Source organism: Trichomycterus rosablanca, chromosome 7 (genome assembly GCF_030014385.1).
Source record: "Trichomycterus rosablanca isolate fTriRos1 chromosome 7, fTriRos1.hap1, whole genome shotgun sequence".
Lineage (NCBI taxonomy): Eukaryota > Metazoa > Chordata > Actinopteri > Siluriformes > Trichomycteridae > Trichomycterus > Trichomycterus rosablanca.
Window position 1 is genome coordinate 24,638,845 of NC_085994.1, and position 11,524 is coordinate 24,650,368.

The following is an 11,524-nucleotide window of genomic DNA, read 5'->3' on the forward strand; positions in this document are numbered from 1 at the left end:
GCTCACTCTATTTCATTACAGAGCCGTGCTAAAACAACTTAATGAATCAGTTCATTTGTTAAAAAGATTAAGTCGTGGTCCAGGTCTTGATAAACAGCTGTATAAACCAGTCAGAGCTTCGAATTCAGATTTTGGGCAGAAATTCAATCTCTCTCTTCATTAGTTGTTAAGTGCCATTTAGTGAACGAATGACCAGTTTCAGCTTTTTAGCGCTAAAGCAGACAGAATAAATGATTTAAAATGGATTTCATTAGTTAGGTGAATAAAAACAATTGGGTATGGATTTTATATATTATGGAAATATTCTGGAAACATACAAGTTGGTCGCCAAGAAGAAAAACAAGTGGATTATATTCCTAATGGAACAACACAGGGATCAGGTAAGCAGCGGTTATGATTTTCTGCTGCTGTGTGGTTGATCTGGGTCATGGTTCTGCTGTTTACCATGCGCTTTCATTTTGCAATGATAGCAAAGCATTATCAAATATTGTGATTTTTTTATGCTCATTTATTTGAAGTAAAACGGAGCATAAATGTGATTGTGAGATTTTGCTGGTTTGTTGAATATTGTCAATATGTATATATAATATAGATATAATATTAATATTGTCAATATTGTCAATTGTCAAAATACAGTCTTGCAATAATACAAAAAATATAAACACTGTAATTCTGTCAGAATGTATCAGAACTACAGTATTTTGTGTTTTTAAGATAACTTATAAACAATATAAGCTAAAATACGGGCAGTGGCCTGCCATTGTACTTTAAGTTTACATTATATCTTATCGCATCGCCACTAGTTGATTCCACTAGTTTGTGCACTCCAAACACTACCGACCTTTTTTAAATTTGAGTCTATCATCTATACACACAGATATTTCATTCTTTGATTGATAATTTATATTAGTTCATCCCCATCTGCTACTGGTCCGGCCCGTCTGTCAAATTTTAAAACCCAGTGTGGCCCTTCAGCCAAAAAGTTTAGCCCCCCCCTGCTGTAGGATCTAATGTAACTGTGTGACTTTTATGTGAAGGTTTGGGATGTGTGAAATAAATTTTTCGCAAGGCTGAACAAACAAAAAAAACTAAAAATCTAAAAACAAATAGACTAATATATCTTAAAATTAAATAAAATATACATGCTTGCAATCAACCAGCCATCTAGTGCATAGCAGAAATTTACAGTTTCAGCCAAAAGAGTAACAACTTATTTCAACTAAATTCTAATTATTTTTATTTCATTTATCATTGCCCGTCTCAAGCCTGAAGGTTGCATCAGAAAGGGCTTTGGGTGTAAAACTGTCAAATCAAATGTACAGACCAACATGATCTGCTGTGGCGACCTCTTATATTTTTTTCATTAACAGGTTCATGTTCATTAGTGGCTAGAGTGCAAGGCACTCGTTTACTCACACCTACAAGCAATCAACAGTAACTCAGGTGGCATAGCGGTCCGGTCTGGAGGCAGCTTGACAATAGAGGGTGGTTATGCCATGATGGCTGAGAGCCAATGCAACACCGAAAAAAATACAGGAATAAGAGCAACAGAAACAAGGTGCAAGCAAGGTGGCGACAAAGCTGGTTTATAAAGGGCAAAACACTAATGCTGATTAAAGGAATGCTGATTAATCTAATGCTGATTGACTGCCTGATTAAAGTAACTGCCACTGTCAGTCACTGTCAGTCATGTGTGTCTTCATACCCCCTGCAGGCCATAATGTTGCTCGATTGTTCTTTTCCTCCAAATCCAATGTTAATCACATCAGGAAGCACACTCTGCCCCAGTAAGTTGCACTATAGTTAGATAAGTTCTGTTTGTATGGGCATCAGCCTTTAACTCGCACCCTGCAGGTCGCTACGGCAGGTGGACCCATTACAAAGGGTTTTCCAGTCATGTGGAAATAGACACATCAAGGAACCCACCAGCGGAAATATTTTGTAAATGTCGCGTGTGCAAAATCAAACAGACATCAGTATTTTTTATCAGTATCTGCTACGCTTCAGTAGAATTCCAAACAAATTGCTAGCATAAATACAGGCACGCAAACATTTCAGTTCAAAACAACAGTTACGCTCACGGATCATACACAAACAAAAATGATTACTTTTCACACGTTCTTCCCACACCCAACAGGATCAAACATGTTTTGTCTTCGCTAGCTACAAATCATTAGTGATATTTAATCATCAAAGGTAGGCACTCAAGCTACTCGAATCCAGGGTTCAAATCCCCAACTGTGCTATCAGCCTGTCAGATGTCTGCATACAGACATAATTGTCTATGTCTTGAAGGGAAGTGTGAATAAATTGAACAAAACAATGTGGAGGCACAAACCAAATTCAGCCATGCAGTCCTGTCCTTGAGATGGTAACTGATAACCATCACCATAGCTACAGCATACACGAGCCTTAGCATAGGGTGTCATGCCCGGCTGGCCTTATAAATAAGTAAGTAATGCTTCATCTAGTCTGTCCATGTGAAAGAGCGTGTACTAGGTCACCTCTCAGACAAAAGAAGATCCTGGATTACTTTACATACACCAGTCAGCCATTACATTAAAACCACCTCCTTGTTTCTACACTCACTGTCCATTTTATCAGCTTCACTTACCATATAGAAGCACTTTGTAGTTCTACAATTACTGACTGTAGTTCATCACCCTGTTTTTCAATGGTCAGGACCCCCACAAGACCACCACAGAGCAGGTATTATTTAGGTGGTGGATCATTCTCAGCACTGCAGTGACACTTACATGGTGGTGGTGTGTTAGTGTGTGTTGTGCTGGTATGAGTGGATCAGACACAGCAGCGCTGCTGGAGTTTTAAATACTGTGTCCACTCACTGTCCACTCTATTACACACTCCTACCTAGTTGGTCCACCTTGTAAATGTAAAGTCAGAGAAGATCACTCATCTATTGCTGCTGTTGCTTCTAGACCTTCATTAGTGGTCACAGGACGCTGCCCATGGTGCACTGTTGGCTGGATATTTTTAATTGGTGGACTATTCTCCAGCAGTGACAGTAAGGTGTTTACAAACTCCATCAGCGCTGATGTGTCTGATCCACTCATACTAGCTCAACACACACTAACACACCACCACCATGTCAGTGTCACTGCAGTGCTGAGAATGATCCACCACCCAAATAATACCTGCGCTGTAGTGGTCCTGGGAGAGTCCTGACCATTGAAGAACAACATGAAAGGGGGCTAACAAAGCATGCAGAGAAACAGATGGACTACAGTCAGTAATTGTAGAACTACGAAGTGCTTCTATATGGTAAGTGGAGCTGATAAAATGGACAGTAAGTGTGGAAACAAGGAGGTGGTTTTAATGTTATGGCTAATCGGTGTATAATGGTGTGCATGATTTGGCTTAAGAGCAGTGAAACGCCACCTCACAAGACGAACGTCTTAACACTTTAACTTTAAAAACATGGGCAACAGTAAGGACACAAGCAAACATTTCACTTGTCATTTTATCTCAAGAGATCTGCATACTTAAACCACAGTGCAAATAAGGGAGCTGTTTTTTGTCAGTCAGAGTCAACTGAAGACAAATGATCTGCATGTGAAACGTGTGTGCCGTGCCAACACAGAGCATGATAGGCACAGAGAGACGGGCACAAATCAAACAAAACCTCTAGACTGGAATGGAATTTGTAAGAGGAGGTGAACTAACTGTTGGGAACCTGTTGCACTTGAAAATCACAGAAGCCGAAACAGTTCACTCACTCGCTTTCTTAACCGCTTATCCAACTAGGGTCGCGGAGGGGTCCTGGAGCCTATCCCAGCTTTTCAATGGGCGCAAGGCACACAGTGACACCCTGGAAGGGGGGCCAGTCCATCGCAGGGCAGACACACATACGCACACCCATTCACCTATAGGGCAATTCAGTGTCTCCAATTAACCTGACTGCATGTTTTTGGACTGTGGGAGGAAACCAGTTCTCCCGAAGGAAATCCACGCAGACACAGGGAGAACATGCAAACTCCACACAGAAAGGACCCGAACTGGTGGACTGCTAGTAATTCTTACACTAACAATAATAATAACAACTTTTTATTATTACTGTGTAGAAGTAATAGTATTATTATAGTATTATTATTATAATATTATTATATCCACGATGGATTGGCATCCTGTTCAGGGTGCAATACTGCATGGTGCCCAGCCACCCTAACCACAAAATGAAGAGGTGGCAAAACATGAAAATGAAAGAAACTAATGAAATTATTATATAGTATGTAGTAAATTTGTGTATTTCTGAACTAAATATATAAGCAATACTAAGAATTACTGTATACTAAGTACAGTGGTACCTTGTAACTCAACGTCCCTTAAACTCAAAATCTTTGAAACGCAACCCCCTTTGTCGAGAAATTTGTACACTCAACGTGTGTGTGACTGCTGCTTTGCTCAGTGCTCAGCATGAGCGGTGTGGTAAAATGTCATCAATGTGTGAATACGAGACTCTGAAAGCTCCACATGTATCTGTGTTTATCTGGATTTTTCTCCTGTTTCACTTTTAAACTTGTTTTATAGATTGGGGGTGCTGAGAAATTGTAAGAATCAGCTTTTTACTTCAGTTTTTATATTATATTATATATATTATATTATATATTTATTGTCAGTGTTTTCTTAATCTAAAATGCATAACGTTAAAAAACAGCTTAATGTGACAATGTATTAAAAGAACGACATAGAAACACTAAAACTCTCTTAATTATTACTGCTCATAAGTTGTCTCCACTAATTAAGAAGCATAAGGAAACAATAAAGAAGTAAAGGTAAAGTACTGGTTTTATTGTATTTTTTTATTGATTTTAACTGTTTTAAATTGTATTTTAGTGTTTTTATATTATATTTGTGTTATTTTCAGTGTATCAGTGTAAAAAAACAAGCCTATTATTTTACATTTGCCTAAAATATATGCAGTTCCATGGGACCATAAAACACATTAACAGGTATCCCATACATCCTTATAGGTAAAAATATATAAGAGCTAAATATATAAGCAATATTAAAAATGACTAAGTACTAAATATACTAAGTACAGTGGTACCTTGTAACTCAACGTCCCCAAAACTCAAAATCTTTGAAACTCAACGCCCTTTGTCGAGAAATTTGTACCCTTAAACTCAATGTTTCCCTTAAACTCAACGTGTTCAGTTTCTTTATAAAAATTATTTATTTTATTTCAAATTCACATTAACCAGCCGCTTCGTTCAGTGCTCGGCTTGAGCGGTGCAGTAAAACGTCATCAAAGTGTGAATTTGAGACGAATCTGCATTTGTGTGGAATAACCATCAAATTCACTCTGAAAAGCTCCACATGTATCTGTGTTTATCTGGATTTTCCTCACTGTTTCACTTTTAAACTTGTGTTGTAGCTCGAGGTTCTGAGAAATTGTAAGAATCAGCTTTTTACTTCAGTTTTTATATTATATTATATATATTATATTATATATTTATTTTCAGTGTTTAAGTGTCAAAAACAACCCTATTATTTTACATTAGCCTAAAATATATGCAGAACGCATTAACAGGTTTTCCATACATCCTTATGGGAAAAATACCTTAAAACTCAACACCTTTTAAACTCAACGCCACTCCCAGAACCAATTAACATTGAGTTTCAAGGTACCACTGTATTGTTCGAGTAAGTTTTCCGGATTTCACATATGATTATATCCACAATGGATTGGCGTTCTGTTCAGGGTGCATTACTGCATGGTTCCCAGCCACCCTGACCATGATAAAAAGATGGTAAAACATGAAAATAAAAGAAATTAATGAGATTTGTATATATTGGGTAGTAAATGTGTGTATTTCTGAACTAAATACATAAGCAATATTAAGAATTACTATATACTAAGTACAGTGGAAAAAGTCTGGCATATTTATTCATTTTTTTAAAAAGAAATTCTTACTTAAATTATTATTTAGTCATCTTTATTAGTGTCTCACAGCCAATTTTACATTTTCAAACATTTACATTTACATTACAAAACTTAGATGTAACAAGAAATGTTAAATATTAGGTTAAGTATTATTTAGTGTCATCTTTATTAGTGTCTAACAGCCAATTTTACATTTCCAATATTTAACTTTAATTTCCTTCGGGATCAATAAACTGTCTGTCTGTCTGTCTGTCTGTCTGTCTGTCTGTCTGTCTGTCTGTCTGTCTGTCTGTCTGTCTGTCTGTCTGTCTGTCTGTCTGTCTGTCTGTCTGTCTGTCTGTCTATTTACATTTACATTACAATTTAGATGTAACCAGAAATGTTAACCAGAAATGTTAAATATTAAGACATTAGGTCTGCTCGTAATTGTTTAAATGATATGAATGTATATTTAGCTCAATATTAAAATTACGATTATGGACCATCATCAATAAATGAATCTTCACCCAAAATTACTTCTAATTATAATATAATATAATATATATATATATATATGTATATATATATATATATATATATATATATATATATATATATATTATATGTAATATATATGTAATATATATATAAATAAATAATAATAAATACTGTACAATAAATATAATATAAATCTGAACTAAAATGCGGTTGCTTCTCATTTACGTTTCAAACCTACTGGTTTGTACTACTAGCTGATTTTACATTTACATTTTCAGCATTTAGCAGACGCTTTTATCCAAAGCGACTTACAGTATACAGTCTAAGCAATTGAGGGTTAAGGGCCTTGTTCAAGGGCCCAACAGTCGTAACCTAGAAGTGGTGGGGTTTGAACCAGCAACCTTCTGCTTACTAGTTCAGTACCTTAACCGCTAGGCTACAACTGCCTGTGAACTGATTTTCGTATAGAGCTGCATCTTAGTGAGCCTGCAGTTTTTAATTGAAATAATGGTTACACTAAACATCAACTTGAGTTGTGGTCATTATAATATACACCCTTCATGAGGTGGTGAGGACTGCTCAAAGTATCATTGGTACACAGCTCCCTACCATCGGAGACCTTCACCACCAGCGTCATCAGGGACCCCTACCACCCCAGCCGCACACTGTATAACCTTCTGCCATCTGGGAAAAGATACAGGAGCATACATGCCAGGACCAGTCGGCTCAAAAACTGGCTCGGCTTTTTCCCTCCTCAATTACTTTATTGCACACTACACTACGCCGCTAACACCACGAACACCCTGGACTACACACTGGACATATTATTTATTATTTATCATTTGCACTGTTAATACCATCAACACCCCGGATTACACACTGGACTGTTATTATTATTTATCATTTGCACCTGCACTTTACACAACCGTTTTACATATATATGTATAATTATAGTTATTTAGCACCGTCCATATATAGTTAGAGTTACAGTTGTATAGTTATTGTTTACACATCTTTTATTATTACTGTTATTATTATAATATATACCTAACTAATGTTTATTATTATTACTGTTATTATTATAATATATACCTAACTAATGTTTATTATTATTACTGTTATTATTATAATATATACCTAACTAATCTTTATTATTATTACTGTTATTATTATAATTAGGGCTGTCATGCGATTAAATTTTTTAATCTAGATTAATCGCGATTAATTTGGCTCCTTAATCACGATTAATCTCGATTAAAATTTGTAATCGCATGACAGCTAATAATTAAGCAAAATTTGAACAGTTATGCACATATTTATTGCAAGAACAATTTCTAGATGCAACACCAGTGGTGTAACTAGGAGCTCAGGGGCCCCAGTTAAAAAAAATACAAGTTTTTTAATTGTACTTTGTAATATAATAAAAATGACTTGGTGAGTGCAGCGAGGGGGGAGGTGGGGGGTTGGGTGGGGGGGTCCTAGTGAGGTGAGTGGTTGAGTTCATGTCGTGGAGGACCCCAGAACCCCCCCCCCCCCCCCCCCCCTCCCCTTTCCCTGGGCCCTGGTGCTTAAGCTTTCTGGCTAACCCAGAAATCATGCTTTCAAAATATTTTCATCTAATATTATGCATCAATAACAAAACACAGATATGATTATTTCACAGATCTATTAAGAAAAGCTTTTAATAATGTGTAGTGCAGAAACATGACTGGGAAATATTGTTCTAAATTACAATTTAAACACCTATAAATACACTGTAAGCCCGGACTTTATATTTAATCAAACATTTTTAGTACAACATACATAAATTATTTAAGTTTTTTTGCTCTACTATAAAATGCAGAGTACATTGTACTAATTTGAGTACACATTTAAATGTGCTAAAAGATTTAAGTTTACTAAACAAAAAAAAATTACTTTTCTATCAGATTAACTTAAAAAAGTTAAGTTAAGGTAATAAAACAGAAAAACGCCACCATTTACATGTAAGTCTGCCTTTTTTCAGCTTGCTGTTGGTGAATCAGGCAGCCATTTGTTTTAACTTTTGAAACCTGTTGTTGCAAATTACTTTTTACTTTTCATTGAAGGCTTTTTGCAAAAGTAAACTTGTCTTCCTGAAATGTCTTTTGTGAAGTGGAACCTTTGTTAAACTAAGTGGACGAACATTTTCTTCCTCATTATGCTATTTTTGAGTAGCATGTACACCAGTCTGATGGGGCTTTTTCATCTTCCGTCTAATTTTGGTAAGTGTTGTACTTTACTTAACAATTTTGTTTAAAATAAATTATCTTAATGTTGACACTAAATAAATAATCAAACAGCGCTGCTTTATTTGCCGTATTTAGGCTACATGCTAGCATGTTAGCATGCTAGCCTTCATACGAAGCAAAGAGTGTGCTGGCCTGCTTTATTTTAATCCTTAAATGAATGCTATTAATGTTGATTTTAATACTTCTGTTTCTTGTTCCTTTTTGTTGTTTTACAGGTTCATGGTTACTGTGAGGAGCTGTTTGTGTTTCATCAGAACTTTATGTACAGTTTGTACAGTTTTAAAGATGTTTTCTTGACATGTTGTATTTTAAGTAAATACTTCTGAAGTGAAATAAAGAAAAATAATTTTATAATTGTGTCTGTTTCTCTATAAACATTTGTAATTCATATTTAAAATGTAATTAACATGAAAACTAAGAAGAAATCAATAGTTTTTTCCATTGAGCTCAAGATATTAAGTAGAATTATTGGGAAAAGCAGTTGGTATAACAAAAAAAAGAAAGTTTAATCAACTTGCCTTTTAGGTGTAATAACTTAATGTTTTAAGTTATGCTAACTCAAGTTTTTATTATACATTACTTAACTTTTTTAAGGCAACCGGTTTCCTCACATTTTTTAAGTAGATTGAACTTATCCGGGCTTACAGTGTACCTGAAACAATCAAGTTACCAAACATTATAAGTTATTGACTGTAGCTATAAAAGTGTTAATTAATACAGTCCATGTAAATGCTTAGTCCATATAAATAGCAGATACAAATGTGTTTTTAAAAAACTACAAACGTCACAAATATAAATCATGTTTACAACCATGTGATAGAATAAGCTGAATAAACTGTATAAATGAAGCATTACGCAGTTTCACTTCTGTCTCAAACAGTACCCGAGGGAAGGAGGCGGAGCTACGCGGTTTTGATGGACAGCTCTAGCAGCCAATGGAGATACTCGTTTCAGCGATTGCGTTATTTCATTCATCTTTTCATCAACATGTAAAACCGCTAAAAGTAGTATTATAAAACGGATAGTTCCGGTCCTAAAATCTGATTGGCTGAGCCGCGTTCGAAGCCGTTGTAAAATCCCCCATAAACTCACACCTATGACCACCTCACATCATTCCATATTAATACGCCACTGAAAAGAAAAATTTAATGTTATTTTCGCCCTCATGTTGCCTAGCAACACTGTTAATCGAACTATTTTGCGTCGCGGAAGAATGCTTTATTGTAAGTTTATACACGATAAATACATACATGAATTAAACATTGTTGTATTTATTATATTTTATGTTGACCGCCGTTTTATAAAAGCAATAAGCCACTCGAGACCGTACGTTATTGTTACGATTTTACAAAACGTCATCCCCGTGCTAAAATCACAGTAACGTACGGCCTCTCGTGGCTTATTGCTTTAGTAGTGATCCATTTAACAGCAGTGTTTGTAAAGTTCTGTGTACAGTTCATGCGCTTTACATCCAAATTCATCTGAAATACAGTTTATTACCACAGAGACACATATTTACGTGGCACAAACAGCCAAATAAAAATAGTTAGATAAATTTTTTTAATCTTGATAAATTTTTTTAATCGCGATTAAAAATTTAACGCGTTAATCGCGTTAATTAACGCGTTAAACGACAGCCCTAATTATAATATATACTTAACTAATCTTTATTATTATTACTGTTATTATTATAATATATACCTAACTAATCTTTATTATTATTACTATTATAATATATACCTAACTAATCTTTTATTATTATTACTATTATTATTATGATATATACCTAACTAATCTTTATTATTATACTGTTAAAAACTGACATTGTAGTAAACATTTATGGATGAGATATGTAATGTGTAATATACTAAACTGTTGTAAGGTGTTCTTTGCAGTAAATATTAACATGAGTGTAATGTAGGCTCCATAAACCAGTACCAAATCATGATTTCTGTCCAGATAGTGGCAGTAAATAATTCATAAAGATGAAATTTGCTGGTGCCTTACCTGGCTGCAGGTGAGCTCCTGTTCCTCTGAATACTCCATAGTCTCAAGTCTCTTTGTGCTGGTGGGGATTATCGGCCATGAGGCCAGCAGTGCTCCAAACAGTGTCAGGAGCCTCATGACCTCATGCGCTGAAGCGTACTAAAGCCACCGATGATCAGTGTGAAACTCTGTGACAGCATGTCCTCTTGTCTGTCTCATATACACAACTCTCCATCCAGAAAGAGTCATCCCTGACTGCATCCCGCACAATGACGTCATCACCAACAACCTGACATTTTACCCGACATCTGTGCAACAGAGAGCGAGAGAGAGATCAGAACACAGTCTCATTACTAAATCATTCAAAAGAAACACAATGTTTTTAGACTGATTATTATTATTATTTAATACATATCTTTATTTCTTTAAATAGGACAGGAATCAAACCAGCTAGCTATTTTTATCTACCTAAGCTACACATTATTATTTGTCATAAATAAATAAACACTTGTAGCCCTGGTACATATTCTCCTTGATACATAATCCGTTTGGAACATAATGTGCTTTGTTCAGGTGTCTGGGCTAGTTTTTTTTTTTAACCAATTAACTTAATTTTCTCTGGTGTTACTGCAGTATTTTTTGTATTTACTCTTCACTTCATAAGTGCAGTTGTTTCATTGTTTGCACATACAGTCTTGGAGAACCACAGTCAAGTTTAATGTTTCGCTCATTTTTAGGTGAAAATATCCTGAATTCTCCGAGGGCGCTCCGCGTTTTAGACTTGTGTTGGTCGGCGGTAGGTTTTTTAGTTCCTCAGCCCCCAAACTTTGAAACTCCCTTCCATATATATATATACTGTATATATTTTAAAAAAGTGAATAAAGCA